This window comes from Emydura macquarii, unplaced genomic scaffold (assembly GCF_026122565.2).
Source record: "Emydura macquarii macquarii isolate MOO-44397 ecotype Brisbane River unplaced genomic scaffold, CSIRO-AGI_Emac_v2 contig_1348, whole genome shotgun sequence".
In the NCBI taxonomy this organism is placed as follows: domain Eukaryota; kingdom Metazoa; phylum Chordata; order Testudines; family Chelidae; genus Emydura; species Emydura macquarii.
In genome coordinates, this window is record NW_027131485.1 from 10,711,378 (window position 1) to 10,737,789 (window position 26,412).

The 26,412-nt window shown below is 43.5% G+C and overlaps 1 long non-coding RNA gene across 1 annotated transcript; it reads right to left on the minus strand.

The window, feature by feature from the left end:
• Window positions 1-7,674: 7,674 nt before the first annotated feature.
• Window positions 7,675-26,394, minus strand: LOC137155117 (uncharacterized). Its single transcript, XR_010920357.1, has 3 exons — window positions 26,172-26,394; window positions 19,304-20,632; window positions 7,675-8,392 (listed from the first exon to the last, which is right to left on the minus strand). It is a non-coding gene; the product is annotated as an uncharacterized lncRNA (long non-coding RNA).
• Window positions 26,395-26,412: the final 18 nt, after the last annotated feature.

Sequence of the window (26,412 nt, forward strand, 5' to 3'; positions counted from 1 at the left end):
CCTTCAGTGATGAATTAAGCTTCTCTCCTTCTCTAAGGGGGAAAGAGCCCATTCATTGAAGGAAGACATCTCAATATGCCTGTCTGGCATCTTGTTAATAGAAGACGCTTTGCTAATCCTCATGCCTGTCCTCAGGAGCTGCAGAGGAAGAGTTCAGCTTTCCTCTCCAGGCTCAGACACTAGATGCAGCCGGACACCTACTTTGAAACCTACATTTCCATAGAACTAACAGTTTCAGAAAGACATGGCCTTTTAGCACAGGTCAGAACAAACGCACTTATTGGAACATCCCCGACACTTTCCTTTCTAGCATGGCTGATTCACTAATTAGGCTTTCTTATTACAATCAGGTGGTTGCATCTGCCTGACCTGTATATTTGTTGATGTCTTCACTACAAATTTGTGGTAATATCCAGGGTGAGGTCACCTACAGTTTCACCTTTATACGTTGGTTGAGCATTTGCCTGCACTCAAGATGCCTGTTGTGTAGGTTCAGCATGTGTCCTGATGAGGGATGCCTCGCTCTCAGATAGCCCTACCGGAGAGCAGCAAGATGGCTATAAGTTTAGCTTTTCTTCAGATTGCTGTGAGATGCAAAGAATCAGAACACCAGTTTTACCAATCTGTCATTTGAAAACTGCTTTAGGCCTCCTCATCTTCTGGCTCCAGCTAAAACATATTCGCCTGAGTGTGTTAATTGCCTCGAGTTATCTTTTACAACTGCAACCTCTGCAAAAAAGAAGCCACCTAACCTATAACTTCTTCCGTGAAAGGTATCAGCTGTGATCCATCCTTCCCTGCAGAGCTGCATTCACATGTTGGCATTCATTCACGCTGACTGCCTTACAACTCAGTAAAGGCACTGCTCTGTCCTGGCAGCAGGGGAAACATGTACCCCCTTATATCCCTCAGACTTAGATAGCTTTCAGAATTCCCATGGAGTCACAAGCTTGGAGCATGGACCCACGTGTTTGTATCTATCACAGACCTATACCTGGTATAATTGTTTTCTGTTAGCAAGTCATTATCGTTTCTCTCAGTTTTACCTGATGGGTAACCAGAGGCACAGATAGATACAGGTCCCAACTCCACTCCCATTGAAATCAATGGAACTTTTGCTATTGACTTTCACTGAAGTGGGATTGGGCCCCTAAGAGTTGTCTGGTGCCATAGAGAGTGAGAGCCAGGGACAGGATGAAGGGAACTGGCCATGATATACAGTAAATGTGCTAGGTTTTCTAATACATTACATCCTGTAGGGATACTCTGGGTTCTCCGTTGTCAGCCTGGTCCCAGACATTTTGGCCAAACACTTGCTCTTACAAAAAAGGCAGTGGGATTTTTTAATGTCCGGGCAGAACAGACTGGAGCGTGGGTATTCAGGTGTCATTCAGGATGTAGTCGCATTTCTTCTATGGAGAGGGAGAGAGGGAATAGAGAGATTCCCTATCACAATGAATGTTGTCCCTGTGTGATTAAAAACCTCTCCAGTGGCAGTGTCTGTCTTAAGTGTGAAGGGGATAAAAGTTATCACTGCCTTTTAGTTGATACATTCAAGCCCATAGCATGCTGGCACCTTTCCAGGTCTGTGCACCACGTGGCCACTTAATTCAGGAGCCCTAAGGCTGTCCTTGGGAGCTTCTCTGAGACTTCCTAGATTTGGGGTCCTCAAGAATATTATTTCCTTACTGAATTGTCTAAAAGTTGTCCTATACAAAGCAAGAGAGCCTCCTCTGGAGGAGTGTGTGTATGTTTTTTTGTGCACACTTTAAATACAGCAGCTGTCCAAGAACAAAACAAGAAAGAAACGTCACTTTCTCTCGCCAAATTCCACTCCGTTTCATTGACCAAGTTCTGGGGGGTGTTGGAAGAGTTCCATCTGACCATTTGCAAGCTGAACCCTTGCTCTTTCTCACAGGCAAAGACCTTCAGGCCAGTCTTGAGCTGGCTGTTGATGAAGATTTTCAGTTAGAGGTGGCAGGAAACTATTTTCCCAGCCAATGAGAGTCTGAGATTTCCAAGATTTTTTCCCCATCCCAAATCGGGATGAAAGGTTGAAACCTCAAAAGTTTTCATGAGCCAATAATCTGAAAAAGAATTCCTGGGGTACTTATTGTATGGGATCAAGGCTGACATGACTGGTAAGGAAAGCTTTAAACTATGAAGTGTAGGGAAAAGGTTGGGAGAGACTCATGTAATCTCCACGCTTGATTTTAATACTCAGGAAGAGGAAAATTAGGTAAACAAGGCTATAGTAAGGAATAAAGGAAACTGGAAGGCAGGAGTATGGACAGCAAAAGGGCTATACCTAATCCAGCTAGGAAACTAGGTGAAGTCAGAGAGAAACAGCTGAGATCTTTGTACATTAATACAAGGACCTGAGCAACAAAATGGAAGAACTTAGAGCTACAGCTGCCGGATGTGAAACCTGATATTAGAGGGATTACAGACACATGATGGAATAGCATTCATGACTGGAATACAGATATTGAAGGGTGTTTTCTGGTCAGGAGAGACAGAAGTAAAGGTAAAGGAGGTATGGTAACATTGTACATCAGTAATGTGGTAGACTGTAAAGAAATAAGAAGTGATAGCAAAGATAAAGCAGAATCGGTTTGAGTTAAAAATCACTCTGGAGAAGGATTGTAAAAGGTGTTCTGTTGGGGTAATGTTAGGGGCTTGCTGTAGACCCCAGGGTTGGATTTGGATATGGAAGGGGAGATCTCTTTATTATTAGAGAGATAAATACGACGAGGAATTATCTCATTTTGGAAGACTTTAACTCTCCAGATAAAACAATGACAGTCCTGTAGCACCTTGAAGACTAACAAATTTCTGCAGGCACAAGCTTTCATGGGCTGCAACCCACTTTTTTGCTGTATACAGACTAAAACGGCTATCCCTCTGGACCTCTTCAGATAAACGCTGGAGAACAAATGCTAATAATAATGGTAGGGCCCAGTTATTCTTGGATGTGATAGCTGAGAGATTTCTTCATCAAATAGTCTCTGAATCAGCTATAGGTGATGCTGTTTTAGACTTCGTTTTAGTAAGTAGTGAGGATCTCATGGGAAGAGCTGATCATAGGAAACAATCTTGGATCGAGTCATCACGAGCTGATTCAGTTCAAATCAAATGGAACTATAGAAATCGGTAAGTAGGTGTAAAAGGCTCATGCCATCCCACACATGCCCTGTACAACCAGCTGCAGTGCTTTGGATGTGCCCTGCCTTCATTTCCCCAGTTGGGTCAACAGTAAGTTCACCAAGGCTTTTATGATTCTACCAGGGCCCACCTTCTGCGAGTCTGATTTATGAACAGAAAGTTCAACAGAAACACAAGGAAAACTTCACCCAAGCGGACTCTATCTGAGTTCATCCATCCCACCTGGGTCTGTCAGGCCCCTGTCAGGTCCTTTTCCTGCAAGGCACTCTCGATCCTGATTCCTTCCTGGGAGCCAGGGCCTCTGCAGGGCCTTCCTGCCACCTGCAGATCTTCTCCCTGGCCCTCCTGCAGCTATCTGGAAGGTCCCTCCCTAAATTCCTTTCCCTCTGAGTTCTCCTGCTCCATTCCCTGGGAGCTCCTCTCCTTAGGAGCCTCCTCTCTCTAGAAGCACTCTCTCTCTGTGCTCTGGTAGCCTTTTATCAGGTCCCAGAAGTTAGTCAATTAGCTGCCAACCAGTCACCAGGCAGTTACTTACTACAGGTGTGCTGAGCGGGGTTCGTTCTCCTTAAAGAAGCCTCTCACAGGTAAATTGGGCCCTAACTTCCCTTAAAGGGTCCAGACAGCCAATTATACTAAGGTTTTCAATTTTAAAAGGGGCAGACTTGAGAAACCAAGGGAACTAGTTAGTATATACAACATGCCTAAAGAACTAAGGAATTTAAATATGGAAGAGACTTGGAATTTTTTAAGTCAAAGGTGCAAAAACTATTTGGAATTTGCATCCCAAGCAAGAGAAAAAAGCCTGCAGCGAAAGGCTCTAAATCTAACTGGATGAATAACCACCTCAGGAAGGACAACAGGAATAAGCAGAGAGTCCACAAAGGATGGAAGAAGGGATTGATCAGCAAATAAAGGTACGTCTCGGTGATCAAAAAAGTGTAGGGAGAAAAGCATGAATTACCAAAGTCAAGTTGAGTTTGATGTTGCAAAGGACATCAAAACAAATAGTAGAAGGTTTTTTCACCATATAAATGAAAGGAGAAAAAGAAGAGAGGAAATGGGACTGCTATGCAGCAACAATGGGGTAGAGATTAAGGATAATTTAGTACGGCCCCTAAACTAAATTAATACTTTGTATCAATCTTCAATGATGACAGAGAATATGGGAGCAAAGGCAGGATGGCTAATGGGAATACATGTATAGAAATGGAAAGTACCACATCCAAGGTGGAAACAAAGTTCAAGGAACTTAATGTGCTTGTGTCGGGGGAACTGGATAATCTCCATCCCAGAATATTGAAAGAACTGGCACATGGAATTCCAAATCCGTTAGCAAGTATATTTAATAGATCTATCAAATCGGGTGGAACAGGATAACTAGAGAATAGTAAATGAAGCATCTATATTTAAGAAAGGAAGAAAAAAGGATCTGAGCAACTACAGACTGGTTAGTCTGGCCTCAATAGTATCCAAGACTTTAGAATGAATTTTGAAGGAAAGAATAATTAAAGGCATGGAGGTATATGGAAAAAGAGAAAAAACGCAACATGGCTTATCAAAAGTAGATGGTGCCAGACTAACCTGATCTTTCTTTGATAAAATAACTGATTTTTTAGACAAGGGAAATACAGCAAATCTAATCAATCTGGATTTCTGTAAAGGATTTGACACAGTGCCACATGAAAAATTATTAGTTAAAATGGAGAAAGTATGGATTAGTACAGAAATTGTAAGATGTGTAAGGAATTGGCTAATGGGGAGATGACAATGGGTTGAGCTGAAAGGAGGACTGTGGGGCTGGTGGAGGGTTTACTAGTGGGTGTTAGGACTGATCTTATTTAATGTTTTCATTAATGATCTTGGCACAAAAAGTAGGCATGCTCTAATGAAATTTGCTGACGATGCAAAGGCAGGAGGCATTGTCAATACAGAAGAGGATCGGAATATTATACAGGAAGAATTGGATGACCCAGCGGACTGGAGTAATAGAAATGGGATGAAATTGAATAGTACAAAATGCAAGGTCATGCACTTAAGGTCATGCATTTAGGATTTCTGCTATAAACTGGGGGCTCATCAGTTGGAAAAGACAGAAGAGGAGAAAAATTGGGTTTATGAATCAATTGCAGAATGACTATGAACTGCCGATGTAATGCAGCCATAAAAAAAAGCAAATGCAATCCTAGGATGTATGAGGTGAGGTATTTTTTAATAGACATGTCAACCTCATCTGAAGTATTGTGTACAACTCTGGTCACCCATGTTCAAGAAAGAGATTCTCTAGTTTGAATTCATATCTTATGAAGAGGAGTCTAAAAGACCTTGACTTGTTTTGCCTAGCAAAATGAAAGCTGAGGAGGAACATAATTACTCTCTATAAATACATTGGAGAGTACACACCAGGGAGAGTGAAGAGCTCTTTAAATTAAAGCACAATGTTGGCAAAAGCACAAATGGACATAAACTGGCCTTGAATAAATTTACTCTAGAAATTAGAAGGTTTCTAACCATCAGAGAAGGAAAGTTCTGAAACAGCCTCACAATAGGAGCGGCAGGGACAAACAACCTAGCTAGTCTTACAATGGAGCTTGATAAATTTATGAATGGGATTATATGACAGGGTTGCCTACGATAGCAGGGAGAGGACTTGATGACTCAGGAGGTCCTTTCCAGTCCTATGGTCCTACATTGGCTGGGTCTGAAGGCAGTATTGTTTAAAGAGGAAAAAATAGTCACTGAGATTATGTATGTTTCCTGAAGCCATAGACAAATTGTATAAAAGAGGACACTATTGTTTTATCCCCCAAAGGGCAGTAAATTGTATTGTTATTGACCTTGGAGCTGATCACAATGTGCTTCCTTAAGTCTTGATCCTGCCCCAGTGAAATCAGTGAGAGCTTTTCCATTGACTTCAGTGTATAAGATCAAGATGTTATCCCTTTGAATGTTTATAGAGAATAAAGAGAAACAGTGAAACTCTCAAAGATTTCTGCACAATGCAGCACTTCTTTGTGGGCTTTGTGGATAAGACATTGATTAGAAATAATTGAGCAAGATATTGTTCATGTCACGGAATTGTTGAAATAAAATTGATTTACATTTTCATAGGAAATAAAAGGCGGAGATTCCTTCACACTGAGAATGTTGGCATCAGATGAGAATGTCAGCATTTAAATGAAATAGCAAACAGGTTTGTGTCTGGACTGCATTTCCATTAAAGACTTGTATGAGAAGAAGCAATTTTTAAAAGAATAAATTTGTCTGCATAAAAGGTGCATTGGTATTAAAGATTCTGCATAAAAGTGCCGTTTGATAGTGTGCTTTGTGTTTACTGCAATCACACTAATGCTGAAGTTTGAGGGTCATTGTTTTTGTCAGTGGATGAGATAATATTTGAGATATATTAAATATTTTCTTGATATACCATTTTTTGGGCTAGTGAGAAAGTTGGATTATCTATATTGTGGGACGTAGTGTTTTTTTAGACTAGTATGCTGAAAGAGAAAGGGTAGATGCATACGCCAATGTGGGAGTGTCTTTAGATAGGCTTTGGTGTTTTTAGGAAATGAAGGGATTTTAGAGGTGGTGGCCATGAGCGTTGTGTAATGAGCACTGTGTGTAGCACCACTGAGTTTTTTACCATGACCCCTTACAGATGTAATGTGACATGCTTCATTTCCACTTTTGTCTGGCATAATGATGCAGGTTGCTTACAGGCGGCTATTAGTATAAGTGAGGGAACGTGTTGTATTCTGAGAAGTTTTTCCTCATAGTGTGTGTTTACCAGATTTTGTCACCATCTGTCATTTCTGTTTGTTGTTATTGCCAAAAGATTTCATTCTGAATGGAGTTGTAGGGAATATTTTTCAAAAGATAACACTGGGCAATGTTAGTTACTTTAGGAGTCATGAGTTCTCTGTTGGGTTTCAATAGTCATCATCTATGTGACCTATGTGATTTGTTGACTTTGGTAACTGTCACGTTCCAGGGTGCAATCCAGACCAGTGATGGGTTGTGTCATCACCTGCCCTGAAACCTGTGTGCCTCACAATGCTTTGCTGTTGTAGCTCCCAACCTGGGCCACTCACAAACAGCCAAACTGCATGCAGGTCACACCCTGAGTGTCTGTGTATAGCTGTAGCCCTGATCCAGCAGCTCTGATCCAGCAGCTCTGACCCCAGCAAAGCTCCGGTCACACTCTGGCTTCCACCAGCCTTGGTGACTGCTTGCAGGGTGACCACAACACACTCCCAGTCTCAGATTTTCCCCAAAATGTGTGTTCTGCCCTGTTCAGCCCTGTCCTGGACAGTTCAGAAATTAAAGGCCCATTGTTCCTGTAAAGGGTTAATATTAAACAGTTTGCTACTTTAACTGGCGTCAACAAACAGTTCGATTTAAATACAACACTGGATTGGTTCAGAGTAAAAATAAAGCAAGTTTATTTAACTACAAAGAGAGAGATTTTAAATGAATTCAACAATCGGTATTGAAGTCAGAAATGCTTACAAAAGAAACAAAGATAAAATGCTCTCTAGCACCTAAAACTTAAACCAGACTTGGTTCAAGGTAAAATCCTTACCACAAGTTCCCAGCAACATTGCTGACCAAGTTTCATGTCAAGATCCCTCCCAAAGTCAAAAGACTAGTTCCTTTGTCTGAGGTGAGAGACACAGCTTGGGGTTTTCTGCCCCTTTCTTTTACAGTCCAGTCACCCTTTGAAGTGGGTTCTTCTGAGGGTTACCCAGCAAAGCAAAATTTATTCAAACAGTAAAGAAGGCTCCATGTTCTTTCTTCTCACCCATGTTTGCTGAAATGCAAATTTGCTTTCTCCTGCCATCTCTTCTCCTTGCTGTCTCATGGACCTTGGTTACTCCTTATATGTAAATCAAGGTAAACACACATTTCTTCATTCAAGATACTTCTGCCTGGGCAGGGCTGTGTGGTTTTGAACATGTGCTAAGAACATCATACAGGAGGATTTCATAACTTTACATATAATGTTACTACATCCATTTCTCCGTGATATTATTGACCAGCGAGTTATTAGTTTTCAAATGATACCTCAGTAGGCACACTTTGTACAAAGATTATTACAATAGTGTGGAGGGTGTGAACATAGGGGTGCTTTCAGTCACAGTAATGTATTCACTTCTTCGCCAGTTTCTGAGATGTTCTCTTTCTCTGTTGCAAACATGTAAAATGGTTTCTAGTCCAGGAAGAGTCCTTGCTGCAATATAGTGTGTTTGTTAATGTCTAGTTTTAAGCAGAGATTTTGTCCATCTTCTTAAATGGGATCTCTATGATTATTTGGGGGTGGGTGTCACTTTTTACTTGTTTTATTTTAGTCAATTTTTAAGAAAACATTTGCTTCTAGAAATTCTGATATGAACAATATTATTGTTCATGGATTGCAGTGATGCCAACTCTCACAATATTTGGCTGTATTTTTTAAAGCCCCGGTAAATATCTAGCTCTTGGGGTTGCAAAAAGTTTGAAAACATGAGCTCTGTTCATGCTATAGGTTAAAAAAACAGAACACCCCCCCCCCCCCCCCCCGCCTCTGAAGTTTTGGGGATTTTTTAATCTGACAATTTTTAAGCCAATCATGATTTTTAGGGGCCTAATTCATGATTTTTTAATGTTTGAAACATTAATATTTAATTTGAAACAAATGTTTTTGAATCCATAGCAGGTTTTTTGCAGTTTTTTGTTTCTGAGCTGCTACACTCAGCTTGATTATATTTCTCTGTCTGTGTGTTTGTTTGGATGTAATGCAATAACTTCTGAATGCCACATCCAATCAATTCCAGAAATTCAGTGAATGTTCTCAGCATCAATGGGCAGAACCCTGTTGATTCTGGGGGAAATAGGGCACAAATGCAGCCCCTGGTGTTTGTTTAGCAGAGCCACTGCTTCAAATACCTCTGTAATTGTCTATAGCTCAAAGAACCACTGGATGGCAGCCACTAATGACTTCCATCATAGCAACACCCTGCACCTCAACTCTGTCCATCCCCCTCATAGAGTTTAACATGTTGACACCAGGAATGACTCATTTCCCAGACAGAAAGAAGAGACATGATACTGGAAGAAAGGACAAAATGGGGTTCACACAGAGCCCTCTGGCCTGGCGAAGAGAATGTGAAACCAAGGGATAGGGGAATACACAGAGCCCTGGTATGTGTCAAAGGAGGAAGTGGGGGGGGACACTTGTGTGGGGAGGCAAGGAGCCCCTGGTGTGTGCAATGAGCTTGGCCGACAGAAACTATGACGTGTGAGACCCCCTTCATATAGCCCAATCCTTTGCACTGGCAGTGCTTGAACACATCACGGTCTTTAGAACCAGAAATGAGGCATGGAGTTGGTGAGGCCTTTGGTCCTCGGACCTGATTGTGTCTGGCTGACTTGCTGGTGTTGTGTATATTGTGTCACTCAATCTGTCTTTAAAATCAGGTGCAAGATCATCATTGTTAACACAGTCTAGACTTTCCTATGTATTTTCATGTGAAGGCCAATCATATGTTTTACAACACTGATGCCTCAATAAAATGACTGCAAAGGGGGTCAGTGTTTCCATCTGTGATTCTACTGGCCAGCTCTAAACAGACACTGCTTTTCCCTCGAAGGGTGCGAGCTTGATAAAATGTAGAAAGTCACTGTGGTTTTCTCTGCATATTCACCCACTAGTTGGTGACTGTTGTCAGTATGCCCTGGAGTCTTCACTAGTAGATGAAAAATCATTCTGCTACACTTTGGCAATAATCTTGTCCTCTTGCTGAGTGGCCAAGTGCGTTACACTTGTGCTCGAGTTTGAAGCAAAATTACAGGTGAGTAATTATCCCATGTAGCAAATAAGTGAAATCTCTTAGGAAACAAGAGAGCTTTCTGAGGTTATCACAGACGAATGAGCATTCATCCATAGGCAGGGGACTGTAATATACTAGGCAATTTGAGATGATGTGATGCGGTAGATAAACCACAGGCACTGCTCTGGTCCTGTGAAGTTCTGCCCTGACAGGCCTGCTGGGTATGCTCTAGTTGGAAGTGGGACTTGAAAGGGTGACTCCTTAGCCCAGCAGGGTGGTGGGCAGAGAGAGGCAGATCGGCACTCACTGCTGCAGGGGGAGTAGGCCGGGATGGCATTCCCAGAGGGAGGTCTGCTGTATGAAACTGACACTCCCTGTCCTGCTGAGACCCATGGGTCAGGTCACCAGGGACAACCAACAGTCATGATGTGCCCCATGGGGAAGAGCAGAATGGTAGGAAGAGGCCCAGGGGAGAGTCTTAGCTGAATCACAGTGTTATGGTGCTCAAGAGGGCCCCTGGGCTGGAACCTGGTGGAGTGGGCGGGTCCAGGTTCCCCTAAACCAGGGGTTCCCAAACTGTGGGCTGCGACCCGAAGGGGCACCATGACCCAGTCCTGGGTGGGCCACCATGGGTGGAGTTTGGAGGGACATTGAACTCCCCCCCCCTCCCCCCCAAACTATACATTGGCAGCTGGCCTTGGCCCTCACCCTGGGCTGGAGGAGCATAGCACCCCAAGGAAAGGGTGCAGCAGAGCCATTGGGCAGTGGTCAGAGGGCAAGGAGAAGGGGCTGGACCTGATAGGCGGTGGCTCCCAGGACAGCTGGAGGGTTTAGCCACTGCACCCTGCAATCTGTGGCTGTTGGAGGAGGCGTGAGTGTGGGTGAGCCCTTGGCCAGCCAGGTAATGCCAGGCAGAACTGCCCGTCGGGCAGGGAGGCTCAGGCAGCAAGGCTTGCCCCTGCAGAACAAGCGGGCCAGCCCCTAGTTCCCCATTTCCCATGGACACAGTGGTCAGGGGGTTTATGGCCAGGAGAGCCCTTGGACTCAGAAACTCCTCCCGATGCAGCCTGGCCTGGGTGGCCAGAGAGCGGCAGCTGCTGGCCAGGTGCCCAGCTCTGAAAGCAGCACCGCTGCCAGCAACAGCGCAGAAGCAAGGGTGGCTCCATGCCGCTGTCTGACTGCTGTGGTCCAGAGGTGAGCGGGGCGGGCCTGGGTGTGAGGCCATAGAAGGGAGCTTGGGGCAATGGAGGGGGAGGCAGTGGGGATGGGAGATGAGGAGATGTGTGGGGGGCGAGGGGAGGCAGCAGAGGCACAAAAATACAAATTCACCCAGGGCACCTTTTTCCCTAAGGCTGGCACTGGGTGCCTGTGAGGTGCGCCAGGGTCTGGGTGGGTGACAGGTGTGGGACTGACAGGTGACCAGCTCAAGGTTTCAGCAGGCTGCTGAGGCGGAGGCTGTCAGTGGGGGCTGGCTGTGGCACCTGCTTGGCCCCTTCATCCTCTCATTGGCCTGGCCCTCCTGAGGCGAGGGGCCACGCCTGCCCCACGGTGCCCCTCTCCCTGATGGATGCATGGCGGCCTAGGGAGGCCATGCTGTGTGCTCGGCAGCCCCTTGCCTGATTTCCAATTTCATCAGCCTGAGGGGATGCTGGCTCGCCTGCCTGGCAGGCAAGGTGGGAGGGGACAATGGTGGGGGGACATTTAAAGGTTTGGTCGCCCCTGGGCAACCCCCCCCTTACCCTCATCTGCCCTCCAGGAAAGCACCGGCCCCGCCCTGCAGCGCCCAGCTGTTGCTCCTGCTTCTCCCCATGGGATGCAGCTTGCAGAGCAGCTTGCAGCTGGCCTAGCCTCCGAGGTCACTTGGCTTGGCTCCGGCCTGCTGCCACGCAAGGAGGGGGCCTGGTGGCACCATGTGACTGAGTGTGGGGCAGGCTCTGAGTCAACAGGAAACCTATGTGTGGGAGTGGGGCAGCCCTGGCCCCACCCCGAGCCCCTGGAGGCTGGGTGGTTTGCAGCTGTGGCTCCCAAGGCCCTCCCCCCAGCTGGTGAAAATTCCATCACCGCCGCCGCCCCCTCCCCCCCCCCCGGGGTCCCTGTGAGAGACCCAAACAAACACTGTTGCAGGTGCCTGGCGATAACCCCATGCCCAGCCCTGCAAGCCTGGGGTAAGTGTGGAATTTGCCCCCCCCACCTGTGACCCTGTTGGCCTGGCTGGAAATACCCCTGCAAAAACAGAAGTCAAACTGTGCCTATGTAGTCTGCTGGTACAATTACATTCTCCAGCCTATTAGTAAATCTTTAACTCCATGTGACTTGTGTAATCTAAGTAAAAGCTATATAAACGTAATGTTTTGAGCTGTGTATGTTGGACAGTATAAATAAATACATAATTTTTTTTTCTATTTTTTTTTTAATAATCAAGCTGCAGTATCTCAAGTTTAATTCTTTGGAGTACAATGGTGCATTTCACTGCAAGGTAACCTAGCAACGTACACAACGTCCACCATTTCAATCAGACATGGATGGATTTATTTTTCAAAAATGAGAAGGGCGCACTGGTGGAGAAGATAATGAAAGTCCCGGACCATCTACAACTACATGAAATGAGCCAGCCAAAACAATGAAGGAATTGGTAAGAAAATTTGATGAAACATACTTGAAGTTTGGATTCTCCTTTACCAAATTGGCTGAGTACCTGTTGCCTCAGTGTGGCATATGCTGCGAAACATTAGCAAATGAGTGTCTGAAGCCTTCAAAACTTGAGCGTCACAAGAAGCAAAAACACAGTACTCTGCAGAATAAACTACTAGAGTTTTTGTGACTGAAAAAAATGAACTGAGTAAACAGAGATCAATACTGGAGAAAATCACAACGCAAATAGAAAAGGGCTTAAAAGCATCCTATTTAGTTGCACTGAGAATTTCGAAGAGCAAAAAACCTCACTCACACTATCTGAGAGGATTTGATTTTGCCTTTTGCACAAGATATGTGTCGAGAGGTCGTAGGTGAAGAAGCTGCAAGGAAAATAGGAAGCATACCTCCCTCTAATAATACCGTCTGCTGGTACATCAATGAAATGAGCATTAGCATGAAAGATCAGCTCACTGAAATGATTCGTGATGCCAGTTCTTTTGCATTGCAGCTTGATGAAACCACTGATGTACCAAATTTGGCACAGCTCATGATTTACATGTGGTTTATGCTCAAAAACAAACTGACAGAAGAACTTTTATTCTGCAAAGAGTTACCAACCAGAACAACTGGTGCTGAGATCTTTCAGTTATTGAATGATTTCATTACCTCCAACTCCCTGGAGCAAATGTGTTGGGATCTGTACCAATGGAGTGACTGCTATCACAGGTATGATATAACCTAAAACACATGATGTTCTGAATTCTGTTGTTAAGGTTAATTTTACGAAGGTAAATCCTCTCTCCACTCATCTGTTCAGTGCTTTCTGTGTGCTGAAATGGGGGCTAGTCAGGAGCACATTTTGCTTCATTCTGAAGTAAGACGGCTGTCCAAAGTAAAAGTGCTAAAACGCATGTCCAAACTCCGAGATGAACTTAAAGAATTTTTGTAGCACCGTGGCTCCCACTGGTGGAACATTTAATGGACTCACTCTTCCTTTCCCACCTGGCTTATCTGACTGACATTTTTAATTAAATCAACAAACTAAATTCAGCTTTTCAGGGACATGGTGGACACTTACTTGTACAAGAAGACAAAACCAGAGTTTTCAAAAGAAAAATCAGCATTTGGGAAAATAGAATACAAACTAGTGCTATTGAGATGTTTCCTCTTGTCACTGATGTGTTGCAGATTCACATGTTGTTCATCATCAGTAAACCAAACTATTGTCCAGCATCTCAAGAAACTATAGGAAAAGCTCATTCACTACTTCCCAAGCCTCCAGACACAGCCCAGTTCTGAATATGACTGGATTTGGAATCCTTTTGCTGTGCCAGTAGATACACAAAGCCACCTAAATGTGCATCAACAGGGTTAACTGGCTGACCTTTCCTGTGACAAGTCCCTGCAGCTCTGTTTCAGCTCCATAATGCCCAGCACTTTCTGATGAAGCCCTAAAAGTCCTCCTTCCTTTTGCAACAACATATCTTTGTGAAGCTGGATTGTCAGCACTGGCACAATCAAAAGAAACTGCCGAGCAAGCCTGGAAATTGAAGATGAGATCAGGTTGAGCCACACTAACGTATTTCCAGCTAGAAAAACTGTGCAAGGAGAAGCAGGCACATTCATCCCATTAAGAAGACTCTCCTAGTCTGTAAGTTGTTATATATTTTTATTTACAATATTTGATTCTTTTATAATTGGTAGAGAATGAGGCTGGGCTTTTACTTACACAGCACAGAAATTCAGATTTTACACTTAAAAAAAAAAATTTGAAAACACAAGGTAGTGTTCAAAGTTGGACATGTCAAAATAGGACATTTTGTTTTAAAATCAAATAATAAACCAACAGTGTTAACATTTTGTTAACATTGTTGTGTTGCTTATTTTTCAGTTTTAAACCAAATTATGTTTTTCCTGTTTGAACACCAAATTTTGCTCTCAATGTTTTTTTAAAGCATAGTTTTACTAAAACTGTTGGGTTTCGGTGATCTTGAAGCATTTCTTTGAGTGCACGTTGCCATGGATTTCTATCATTACAATTGTTTACATTAAAATGAAAAGGAAATGTATGTTGTTTATTTACAGTGTTATAGTTTACATGTATGTAATAATTAAAATTAATTAGTTTCCTCAAGAAATGTTGACAGTGGGCCGCAGTGCCTATTATAGCTACATAGGGGGGCCTCAGGGAAAGAAGTTTGGGAATCCCTGCCCTAACTCATAACCACTAGGTGGGGTGGCCACTAGGCGGGGAGACTCACCTCACCTAAAAGTGAGGACAGCTGCTGTTTGAATGTGAGAGGGACCCATTATCTGTCATGGTTAAGGAGGGCCATGGTATATTGCCCAGCAGTGCAGGAACCAATAAAAAAAGCAGCTGTCCAGAGGACAATGGACTAGGCAAGAGGAACCACCAGTGTATTGTGGATTCTTTGCAAGTCTTGCTGGAGACAAAATTCAGAAGCTGGGAGGAAGTCCTGAGTCTGACAAGATGGAGAGGAATCTCGCTGAAAAGAAGGTTCAGCTCAGTTATGATAACAGGATGACAGCTGAGGTTCAACTGCACATGAAGCCTTGCAAGGAGGATCCAATTGTATCTGCATAATCTCTGTATCCATTTGGAAGCTAATTGAGAGGAAGGATAGTTTGGTGGTCAAGGTGTTGGATTGGGTCTCAGGAGTTATTGGTTTAGCCTCTGGGTTTGCTATAAGCTCTCTGTGTGACTTTGGGCAAGTCACTTTGTCTGTCTGTGTCTCAATTCCCAATCTGTAAAATGGTGATAATACGTTTTTTTCTTCCATTGTTTGTCTGTGGTTTGTTTATTTAGACTGTAAGTCTTCCAGGCAAAGACTGTCTCTTACTTGGTGTATATATATGACAGCTTCCTTTGTGACTGATGCCAGAGATTGAACCAGTGACCTTCAGAAGCGAAGTTGAGCTAAAGAGCCAAGCTCTCAATCTGGCAGCTACAGCAGGCCCACAGAGAGGGATACACAGCACAGTGTGGTGTGTATGTATAGTAGCTCGCTCAATGGGCCCTGGCCTTAGTTGCTGTCTTTAAGTACTACTGCAATAGAAATGGTAATATACCAGGCTCATCACTGTGGTATCTGAGCTCTGTACAAATTCTAAAAATGATATTAATAAGATCCAGGATGTCCAAGTTCAGTTATATGGCGTCTAGGCCAACAAAGACCTGATGGACAACCCTGATGGACAGAATAACCTGTTTCCAGCTGACTGAGGTTTCTCAGGATTGTTTGTGCACACAGAGCCAATCAACTGGCTGAGCAAGAGCTGAATGAGACTTGTGAGAAGGTACAACAGGTCGGTTCCAGAACAGCAACCCCACCCACCCAAAGATGGAGGATGCAGAAAGGCAATGACAGAAGAGGAGCAAAAATGGAAACTTCAGCAAGTTGCAGAAGAGAGGGAAAGAGCTGGGAACCACCATGAAAAAGAATGGAATGAAAATCTCAGAGCAGCAGCTGTGCCAGTGGTGATGGGACAGAGATAATAGATGGTATGGTAGAAGCAGAACAGAACGCTGGAGGAGGAGATGGCAGAACAGCAGTGACAACAGCCAGCATCCTGTTGGAGCGAGAGAGGAAGATGTGAGCAGTCCATGAAGAATGATTAGTAGGGAGCAGAGTAACGGTGGTGAGAGGAGTCAGGGAGGTGACAGACAAAGAGCAAGAGGTTAAACCAATGGGACTAGGTAGAAAGTGCAAGCAGATAAAATGGGCTAAATAATAATTACAATGTTCAAGTAATAGTTTCCCATGTGGTCACTGCCTGCTTATTCAAGATGCTATATGAGGAACCTTCCTGGAAAGTGAGTGAGTACCTGCCTCAGGAGCTGGGGGAAAGGGTTTTAGCTGCTGCCTGATCCAACCTCAATTTAAATATAAGGAAAAAACAATTTCTTAGGTTCCCTTTTTAGTTTATTATTTTCCCCCTTATTTCCTCGAAGGGCCCAATCCTGTGAAGTGCATTGAATGGGAGTTGAGGGTGCTCGGCAGGTATTAAGACTGAGCCCTAAGGCAGTAATATTTGGTTCTGGTGAGGGGTCAATGGGCGCTGAGTGTGAGAGAAAGAGTTGTTTATATAACTGGCTGCAGGAAATCAGGGTTACAGCTACAAGCACAGCAATAGTGGATTCCAGGCTAGCCCTGCCTACTGAATAAATTCTCAAGAGCCCTTTCTGCAAAACGTTCTCTCCTGCTGCCTTTGGATACGTCTACACTGCAATAAAAAAACCCACGGCACTATGTCTTAGAGCCCAAGTCAATTGACTCAGGCTTGCGGGGCTCGGGCAATGTAGACGTTCAGGCTTGGGCTGGTGCCTGAGCTCTGAGACCCTCTCCCCTCGTGGTATTTTGAAGTCCAGGCTCAAACCTGAGCCTAAACATCTACACTACAATTTTTAACCCAGCAGCCTGTTGACCCAGGTGAGCCCTGGCCATGCTGTGGGTCTTTTATTGCAGTGTAGATATACCGCATAGGGCACTTGCATTTATCATCAAAACAATTTAATGAAATATAACTGGAAATACACAAAACTGAGGCCTGGTCTACACTTACCTGGCGATTCGGCGGCAGTCGACGGGAGTTACATAAGCTATGCAGAGTAGCTTGTGTAACTCCCGTCATCTGCTGTGCTTCCCTTCTGCGCGGCATCTTCACTGCACTGCGCCAACGGGAACCGTGTTCCCATCAATGCAGCGCTACACCACTTAAGGAGGTGCTTTTACAGCGTCGACTTCTGGATCGATTGAGCAAGTCTACACTGACCGCTCAATTGATCCAGAAAGGTCGATCTGACGGCGGCGACTTTGCTGCCATCGGTGCCGACATACCGAGAGAGCCTTGCAAATTCCTATCTTTTGTCTACCACTGCCAAAGCTATATATAAAGGCCATTATGATTATTATTTATATACATTACTACAGCACCTAGGAGCCCTAGTCATGGACCAGGTCCCCATTGTACTAAGCTCTGTCCAGACACATCTATAACCAATGTATCAGGACAATACTGAGAAGACAGTTAATCTTCATGGGATGGGTTAACCTCATCACACAATGCCATAAGCCACAAGAAAGTAAATGGAAGTGCCGTATGTCACAGTGCCTGAAGTATCTGCACCTCTGACCTCTCCGTGGCTCAGTGGGTAGTTCTACAATTCATTGTAAACCCAGGTCTGTGGACCCACGCTTGTGGCCTCTGCGTTTCTAAGTCTGTGCCTGAGTGTCTACATGACATTGTAAACCCGGATGTACAATTGCTGGACCTAGATCTCATAATTGTGCTAACACATCTATACTGCACTACACAGACCTTCTGACTTAGGTCTTGGCTTGACCTGTGTCCAGACTGCAAAAATGACAGGGTTTGGACTGACTCTCAGCAGGACTCGGGCTGTGACGCACTCCCCTTGCAGGATCTGCGGGCCTGAGTCCAGAAGGGGTCCTGGCCTGATTCAGACAGATTTATATGTGGATGGAAGAGGGGCTTGGGCTCAAACCTGCATCTGAACCCAGGTTTACAGTGCAGTGTAGACATACCAAGTGAGGCCATCTCACTTAGGTCTCAGGCCTCTAGCTGTCACTGCTCTCAGGGCAGAGTTCTGTAACTCTCTCCCTCTAGACGGGGGCTGTAATTCCTCCTGCACATTCATTTAGCAAGTCTGAGTTTAGTTCAGCTTGTGCCATCCTGTTATCTAAGAGGCAATGGCACAGTTAACCCAGTGACTAGCCAGCTCTCATAAGGCAAAGTACTATTTATTCAGAACAAAAGCATTTCAAAGAAAATATATCTTAAAAACTAGAAACAGCTTATACGCAGGCCTGGTTTACAAGCTATCACTCATCTTCCACATGAAGGCCCTGAGAGCAACAAAATACTTTGAATCCTTCCCACAGGTCTATCCTGTTTGGTCAAACCCTGTCAAAAATGGATGGAATCCAAATTCTCACTATAGTTACTCCTACTAGATTTACATCATTCCCAGTCTGTCAAAGCATCCCTTGAGAGAAAATTCACTCCTGGTTGTAGCTGTTGGCTAGTCTATATCATATTGTGTTGATTTGTCATATCTGAAGAGATGGCCCTTGTTGATAGTAACAAGAAGAGAAGGTACAAGCTGGGGAGCAGAGAGGACATGGGAGGATGAAATGATTTATCTTTGATGCTCTTTCCATTGTAGAATTAAATTATGAACAGGGTCAAGATTTTTTCATACAAGACATTTATTGCACACATAGAATACTCTTTCCTAGTAGACCACCCTAATGGCTTACTTATTATATACCTCGATGCCTTGTTATTAGAAGATACATGACATATTTGTGTCTGAACCATAGGCACAGTTTGACTTCTATATTTGGAAGGGCGGGAGCTTAATACTATTAATAAAAGTATAGATCTAATTTCCAGATTTACTGATTGTTAGTGGTACTTTAATTACAATGTACTTGAAATCACAAATATAGTTTGTTAATAATTTAATCACCCGTAATTTTTTATTTTAACTTAATTATTTGACATGTTTACCAACTACCACTTAAAAATCTACATTAGCATAAAAACAAGTTCTTGAATAAACAGAACCGAGCACTTTCATGTAACTATGAATCATGTCTCCCTGGTTTTAGAGATACATAAACATTGTCTTAATATAGAAATATTGTATTTACCTTAATGTAGATGCCATCATCTTTCCCTTCGGTTAGTGTAAACATCCACAATGTTCTCTGGAATCAGCTTTGCAGTTAAAATGGCTTCTATGTGAAGATGAACCTGTGAAGAAAATCTTTCTTCTCCCATGGTTGAACGCACCCAGTTTCTAATCAGTCTCATTGTAAAAAATCTTCATTCTGATGTGGCCATCCCGACTGGCAATGTGAGAGTGAAACTGAATGAGTTTGTGATAGTTTGGGTACATAATCTAAGACATTTCTTCTTGAAGTCTTTGAAAAGTTAGCAAGAGATTCCATATTGGTAAAAATGTCCATTTCTCCAGCTGCAAGGTGAGGATTTATGTTGAGTGGGTCTGCATATTTCTATAAGGGTAGATGAGTGCCATTTTTGTAACCTCTTAACACTTAATAAGAGGTTTCAGCAATTTCCATAGTTGCTTTTGAGAATCATCTCTCTAATTCTGCAATTATGGCATTCAAAACAGGAAGGTAAAACTACTGATGCCATCTGTTTTTTTTCAGGTGAAGCTACAGTCTCGAGTGTTTCATGTGCATTTGTTGGCTCTTCTACACTCTCTCTTTGACCCAAAGTTATTGAGACAATGAAATCCCTAAGAGTTGCCAAGGTTTTTACTATTTTTCTTTGTGGTGAGTGAAGTATGTCTTCACTGCAATGCTGTGGTTGTGGAAGAATTCTGTAATTTCTTTTCACATTTCATTCCAGCCTTCTTCACTTCTGAGTTTCTCAAAGTACACCATTTTCTCTATGATAGAGGAAGCTTTTGCAAGCACAATATCAATGCCATGAAATTCTATGTGTGTGACATGAACAACTATCGTAATCTGTTGAAAGATCATGCAATGAATGAAACTCCAGTCATGGGATGATAAAGGCTATTTGCTTCCACAGACCACTTTTCACCTTGTTCACCCAGATCTTATCGACACTGCATGATGGCAGTGTATTGCATTTTCACTGCAAACACACTTCTCCACTTACATGCCCAACACATATCTCTGGGCTGCACAATCTCTTGATGCGCAAGGCCCAAAGCTGTGGCATGCAGAGAAACATCTGATGATTGGTTGGCTTTGCAAAGATGGAATACAACTTCTCAAGTACATTGAGAGAGCCTACAGCACTACCACTTATTTTCCAGCACTCCACGAGGACGAGGTTGAGTTTGTGTGCCAGGCAATGTACATACATTGCAAATAGATGGTTTTCTTTTATTCGCTGCAGTATAAATGCCATTTGCATTTCGGGAAGATGAGCAATTGATGAAGCACAGGAACCGTTCTTTAATCTCTAGGTTTTCTGTGTATCTGAAACAAACTGAAAGCTGTTTTGTCTTAAATAACCTGGTCTCATCTACAATTACAGCACACACACACACACACAAAGGCTTATTCACTGCCTCTACAATTTCTTTGCAACCAAAGCCTGCAGCACTTAATTTTGAAATTCAGGGCTTCTGTAATTAAATAAAAACAACGAGAGTTCTGTGGCACTTTAAAGACTAACAAATTTAATTTTTGTAGGCATAAGCTTTCGTGAGACTGAAAGCTTATGCCTACAAAAATTAAATTTGTTAGTCTTTAAATTGCCACAGAACTCTTGTTGTTTTTGCTGTATACAGACTAACACAGCTACCCCTCTGGAACTGTAATTAAATAACTTGCCTGCATTTTCTTGCAAGTTTCATCATACTTTGAAAAGAAATCACAAAATTCATGGAAATTCCTTTTCAATTCAGATTCCATTCCCTCATCATGCCCTCAAAACAGTAAACCAAGTTTCAAAAGTAATTTGACAATATCACAAACCTTAGTAAAGTAATCCCGGATTCTCTCAACGGTACTTTTATGACTTGCCGAAAGCTTCACTGCTACTGATCTAGTTTCTTCACTATGTTTGAAGCATTGCCACATTTCCATACCTTTCACATGAACTTGAGAAACAGCATAGTTAAGACAGTTTTTCAGAGATTTTCTTCCAATCCCGCACACCTTTTTGATAAATGAATTGTCCACATAGCCTGTTTCAGAGTTACTTTCACAAAAAAATTCCAAATGTCCATTTTAGCTTTTCTTGGTTTTAGATAGGTCTGGAATCGCGGGTGTGTAGAAAATGTTTTTTTTAAATTTTTTTTTTAAATCTGAATTGTAAATTACTGGAAAATTTAAGTATACTGTTTTGGGGGGGTGGGGGCAATGCCTCTACATGCCTTCCCATCTCTGCCTCTGGTCTGAACTATCCATTTCTTCTTTTTATGGATTTGTGTCACAGTATTAAGATTGTAATAGTGACTGCTCTCATGAAAGCTACAGAATATGATATCTTAGATTGTAAACTCTTATGGCAGAGCTTGTATCCTCAAACACATTTGTACAGACACCCTGACCAGGGCTTCTGTGTACTATTGTAATATCAGTATTAAATAACAGTCTGTCATTTGTTCTAACCACGTTGAATAACTTTCTGAAAATTTCCCTCTTTTTAGCTGAAATTTTCCATGCTTGCTTTCTGCTGGAAGGTGATTTAAAAGCAGATTGTAAGCAAAATCCCTTTCATAATTTTGTAGTAGCCTGAACATGTAAAGTTCCTCAAGGGATAACTGGAACCTCAAACTGGCCAGATAAATTGGCCTTAATGAGCAATAAGTGCTTTCCTACCAAGAGCAAAGTTGGAAAGCCGTAGAGAAACCCTGAAAAAAGGGGGGTCAGAACTGACTGATTGGATTTGGGCAGTGGGGAGCAGAATAGCTTGCATGTATGGACTAAGTTGATCATATGCAGAACTGTAGCAGGAAGTCGCACAACCAGCTAGAATATTGATCAGGTCATAGCTTTATGGTTTCTGCCAGTCTAGTCATCCCAGAGGACCTCCTGGCTGCATCCTCCATCACCCCACATGCACTGATTATTCCCCAGAGATTGTCACTACATAAGATCTGGGGGGAAGCAAGGCAGGGGGATCCAGGCCCACTCACTCCACCAGGTCCTGACCTAGGGATCTATCAAAGCATCCAGCCCACTTATTGAGTTATCCAAATTATGTTTTTCCGTGGGTCACATCCTATCAGTCTAGCTCTTCTCAATTTGGGGCATGGCTGCTGCTTTATCAGGCTCTCCTTCGTCTCTAAGTGTCCTGTTCAATCAATCACTCTCTTTTAGGGCTTTCAGCTCCCAAAGAGGGGAGGGGGAGAAAGCCACATCCTGCTGCTAGAGCAGTCTTTGATAAGCGGCTGCCACTCCTGACACAGCTCTCAGCATCAGCCTTGCTTCCTGGTGACACATTCCTCCCCTTCCCCTGGGCTACCAGTGTCCTCTTGAACTGTTCTTCCATTAGGAACAGACTGTGCACCTGTTGAGGGGTGGGGCCTCCCTAGCCAAGTACTGCCCTACTCCCAGCCCTGCTTCAATGTGGTGTTTGTGGACCCCATCACACACCTTCCCCCTCAGTTTTGGAGGCTCCGTGTCTGCTTGTGTCAATAGTATGCCCCCCTCGAGTCACGTAAAAAGAAGTCTGTATTTTTATGATCTTTACTGGCTTGATGTCCTAATCTTAGCAGTTCTCAGAAGAACTTCCAGTCTCACCAATTACCATGGAGTAAACTAAGTTTGCCCCACTCCTATGTGAGTGGTATCCGAGCAGCTCTGCATCAATAACTGAACTTGCCTCATGGGTATAGCTGTACATCCCCATGGATGCACTGATGGAATATAGTGCCCAGAGGTTCTCCCTCATCCTTGGCCAGGTGTCCTCTGACCATTGGATAACTATAGCCCAAGTCTATTAAGCCATGGACACTAATCCCATTAGCCGGTACTGGAACCACCAGTTTCTCCAAACCCTTCTTGTGGGTTCTGGATTCCACTGCCCAGTCCTGTCTGTAGCTGCAGTCCATATATAGACAATCTCGTTGGAAGTGGTCCGGTTGACCGCATGCAAAGCAGTTGCCTGACTTGGGGAGGTGCTTCAACTGTTTGGGCTCCCACCTTCAATGGTGTTCCTATGGGAGGGGCTTCAGGCCATGCTGGAACTGCCCTCCTGTCCCATCTCTCCAGAGGTAAACCCCTGTGGTCAGTCTCTGCTCAATTGGTCCCATCTCCTTTGGAGTGGGTAGCCAGGTTCCTCTTGTACTTTCCCTTCTTGCTCTTCCCCCAGTCTCCTGGGTTGGCCAGTGTTGAGTGGGGTCCCCTCCTGGTGTTCCATAGGCAGACCTGGCGATCCCCAAATAGTTCTCAGTCAACATCACTGTTTCCAACTGGGTCTCTAGTGGATGTCATATTACTCACTTCCGTACTCCAGATGGGAGGATCTGGAAGAATTGCTCTAACATGATCTTCTCCGCCACCTGAATTCCTATCTTTTCCTTGGGCTGGAGCCACTGCCAGAAGTGTCCTTTAGGGTCTGTGCCAATGCCCTAGGCTCAGCACCAGGAACACATGTCTCTCATTGAAATCTCTGTCGGTGAGTCTCACTGGAGATGCCAAAAACATCCAAGATGGCTGCCTTGAGTGGAGAATAATCCTGTGCTGCTGCCACATCTAGGCTTCACTATGTGGCCTGCATTATCTCTGTTAGGTATAGTGCAATGAGGAATGCCCAGCTCTCCGTTGGTCAACAAGCCGCCATAGCGACTCTCTTGCATGTCACCAGGAACACTTCAGGTTTGTCATTCGGTCCCATTTTTGTCAGCTTCAGGGGAAGGCTGGGAGCTGGGTTAGCCATTCCCCTTGGCAGCTAATATGGCAGTCTGGGGTTGCAGCAGTGTCACCATCTGCTGCACAAGCTGTTGTTGCAGCTCCCTATGTTGTGTAGCCAACTCCCAAATAAGTTGTTGTTGCTGCTGCTGCTGTTGCCGAGCCTCTTGTTGTGTCACTAGCTGCTGCAGCAATGGGTCTGTGTTTCTGTTGATTCTCGAGAACCCATTTCAGTAACTTGTCCAACTCCACCTCTACAAGTTATTTTTAAAAGTCTCTTTCAGGCTCAAGAGCCTACAATGCCTGCATTTTGTCCCAGCTGTGTAGTGAGAAGATGTAATGACCAGTTGGCCTAGTAATCAGGCTGTAGCCTTATGGTTTCTGCTGGCCTCGTTGCCCAGAAGGGGCCTGACTGCAGCCTCAATCACCCTAGTGCTCTGATTGCTCTCCCAGAGGTTTTGTCACTGCTGAGGAGTGCGGGTGAGGGGCAAAGTAGGGGGATCTAGGCCCACCCACTCCACCAGGTCCCAATCCAGGGCCCTAGGGGTTTATCAAAGCATCCAGCAGAGTTACTGAGTTACCCAAATTATGTTTTCCCTGGTGTCACTTCCTACCAGTCTGAGCGTCTTAGTTTGGGGCATGGTGACTGGCTTAGCAGGCTCTCCTCAGTCTCTAAGTGTCCTATTCAATCAGTCAATCTCTTTTAGGGCTTTCAGCTCCCAAAGGGGGTCAGCAGAAATCAAAGTCCCTACTGTTACAGCAGCCGTCGCAAAACTGTTGCCACTCCTGATACAATTCTCAACATCAGCCTGGTTTCCTGGTGCCACAACCAGCTCATTCCTCCCCTTCCCCTGGGCTACTCGTGTCCTTTTAACTGTTCTTCCACTGGGAACAGGCCGTGCATCAATTGAGGGGCGGGGCCTTCCTAGCTCAGTAATGCTCTACTCCCAGCCCTGGATCAGTGTGGGGCCTGTAGAACCCATCACGAGAACTGATTTATTAGACATATTTATGGAAATTAAATATACATGGGTTTGAGGGAAGGTGGGGCAGTGCGAGTATTTGTCAAGGCCTACCCCTCACTCTTCCTCCAAACCAAATGAGTGAGTGAGCTGAACTTCATGAACAACAGAGACGCTAACTCTGGCCATTCCTCAGACAGCTCTGGGACATGAGGGATGGGGCAGTAGGAAGATTTTAATGGTTGACTTGTGTGGTGGCAGGCAAGCTGAGTGAGAAATGAGGGCTCTGTCCTCACTAACTACTTTACCTCCAGCTGGTTTAAGAAAACATAAATATCAAATATCCAAAATAATGTAGAATATAATTAAAATATAAGTGTAGAACACATAAAATGCTATTTTTTCTAACATCAGTTAGACACCCAGTGGAATTCAGTCTTGTAGAAAGTAGTCAATGTGCATAATGTGGATGGTCTTTTTTATAAAAGCCTAATAATTTTATGATTAACAAAAACATCTGTAGCTCTGCAAACTAGGGCACTAATGCTACAAGACTTTTGGTATATAAATTCTTGCAAGATTGGGGCCTAAATAAAGGTAGTCCAATATCATGCTTCAGAGAATACATTGATAATTTGAGATAATCAATTAGGATTTCTTCCCCAATTCATGCAAACTTGGCTAGTTGCATTATGCTAAATGTTAGGAATTTAAGATTTGCAATACTAATACAGACCATTGATATATCAAGTCCATATTGGTGCTTCCCAGATATGGCTGATACTTGATAGCTCAGAGAAAGAGAAAAATATGTAAACAAATTATGATGCATCTGGCCAAATGTACAATAGTGTACATTTACAGCAAAAATGCTTCCTGACCATTGTGGTGATGATTTTACACCCCAAAGCATGAGACCTTATTACTCCTGTCTTCTACATAATTTATCATACAAAAAATATTATTTTTGGCCTTAAAATTATCCAGCTTCTTTTTAAATCCAGCTACAGTATCTAGCTTTCTGATCCCCCCTGGAAGCAATTTTCACAGGCAAATTACACGCTGTGCAAAAAGATGGGGTTTTTTTAAATTTGATTTTAAATTTTCCTGCCATTAATGTCATATTATGAGACATCATAAAAAGAGGAATTGATAATTTTTTTCTATAACCTTCAACATTATAAGTGGAGTACCTCAGTTAAATCTCTTCAATTTTTCTTTTCCAGTTGAAATAATCCGAGTTTTTCCAATATTGTATATTTCCATAACTATAATCATCTTTCTTGCCCTTCTCTGGATCCTTTCAATTTCATCTATATCTTTCATAAAATGAAGTAGTAATAATTATTATTACTATTAGTAGTAGTAAACTACAGGCTCCAGTCAGGATGTGGTGGGGTGAGGTCCTCATTGTGCTAGGTGCTGTACGAATAC